Raw genomic sequence first — 1,791 nt, forward strand, 5'->3', positions numbered from 1 at the left:
ACAGCATATTGCTGTAAACTGCAATGCATTCTGGGGTCGCGTGACATTTGACACAAATGTACAGTATATTGCTGTAAATTTCAAATCTACAGAGACATTGCGGGATCTTCAACGGTCGAGATTCGGGAGCGGCAAGAGGAGTGATTCACAACTGTGGTAAGTGACTTATTACAGTTTTTTTATTGTTCATGTTTGGTAACTGTTGTAGTATATGAAGGTATCCATGTTCACGGTTCATATTGGTAACCCCGGATTCACGCATCCTCCGTCCGCGGGGCGCGAGGGAGACTTTCGGGAGCATGGGCGCGGTAGGATTTCACACATTACCCGGCCTCATAGCGGCTATGGGCAGACACACATTCCCCGGCGTTATAGCAGCTATGGGCAGAAAATCTGTGGGTTCCTGTGTTAAGAATTACATGCTTCGATGACAACAGTTGTGATTCACGGGAACTTCGTGTTGATCAGCACACTTTGTTGTGATTATTTTACGGTGTAAATCAGATCTGCACAGGCATTCGTTTGTTAACACGGGTACCAAAATGAAAATGTGCGCTAAAGCCTTGCGCTCACGGAGGATGTGTGTGTCGTGTAAATTCTGAACGGTGCTGTTAAAGCGGTTAACGTAACCAGCGAAAGGTGTATTTGAGGACCTTTGCTAACTTGCTAATTTGCTTATTATTTGTTTGTAATGCCTCTTGTTGTCTTTGGTTTAAAAGAATGAGTTAATCCAGCCCAGCTTCTTGTGTGGCCTTGCCTCTCTGTTCACAGCATATTACACCAGGAGGAGACCACCGGAACTCTGGACTTCATTCAAAGGTAACGGTCGAATTCTAGGAATTTAAGTACCTACATTTTATACATGTAGATATTTTATATTTTATAAGATATAGTATTTTTTGAGGATGAATGATTTAGATGTTTCCCTGTTTAATACTTGCAAGCTGGGTTTATTAAATCAGGTGTTTTAATTAGTGGTACATCTACAATATTTGAGAAACACTGCTCTAACATATTGGTCACATTTCAAAAACATGATTACATACCTCAAAAGCTAAAACCAATGTGAATTACATATTGTCTGTTTCCTGACCCTTTAGGCACTCTGTAGGTATTAATCCGGAGAGAGGAACAATGAAGTTGAAAGGAAAAGTGGCATCTAAAACAACAGGACAAATGGTACAGAAGAAACAGCTTGAAGTGAACCCACATGTTGTCACTCTTCTTTGCAAAGTGAAGGATTTTCAGTGGAATTTCTGAAATGTAAGTGCACACACACAAACACCTAGATATTTTTTTTCCTTTTATTAGTTTCTATCTTTATCTGACTGTGCCTGTCTTCGCTCTGTCTCTGACTGCAAGTTATTCCTCTATCAGTATCTGACTGTATGTTTTGTAGGCTATCTAATATATTGTCCTTTTTGTTCTTTTTAATATTTCTAGCCACTCTTTGCATCCTGGGATGGAACCGCATCTGGAGCTAAACTGCTCTCCCTTTTTTAATCAGAAGTTTTGTTGGACTCACTTGAGGCCTTTTTGTTTGGCCATGTTGGACTGTTCATGAAGTGTCTTTGTGGTTTATAGGACAATTTTATTATGACCATGTTGGTTAACTTGAGGTTTGTTTTAAAGTTATGCAGGGTAATATATGTTTCAAGTAATTTAAAAATGTTTAATTTCATGCCCAATTTATATTGTAATTCAAAATAATACTAAATACACTGTTTCATGACATTTCTTTCATGCACATTTTAAAGTTATATATTAAATAAATTTTGACCTGTTTTTCAA

At 38.3% G+C, this 1,791-nt stretch overlaps 1 long non-coding RNA gene across 1 annotated transcript; it reads left to right on the top strand.

Annotated features, from left to right (window-relative positions):
* The first annotated feature begins 80 nt into the window (after nucleotides 1-80).
* Nucleotides 81-1,520, top strand: LOC107749579 (uncharacterized). Its single transcript, XR_001641054.1, has 4 exons — nucleotides 81-156; nucleotides 772-819; nucleotides 1,101-1,263; nucleotides 1,444-1,520. It is a non-coding gene; the product is annotated as an uncharacterized LOC107749579 (long non-coding RNA).
* Nucleotides 1,521-1,791: the final 271 nt, after the last annotated feature.

Source organism: Sinocyclocheilus rhinocerous, unplaced genomic scaffold (genome assembly GCF_001515625.1).
Source record: "Sinocyclocheilus rhinocerous isolate Xijiao unplaced genomic scaffold, SAMN03320098_v1.1 scaffold5361, whole genome shotgun sequence".
In the NCBI taxonomy this organism is placed as follows: domain Eukaryota; kingdom Metazoa; phylum Chordata; class Actinopteri; order Cypriniformes; family Cyprinidae; genus Sinocyclocheilus; species Sinocyclocheilus rhinocerous.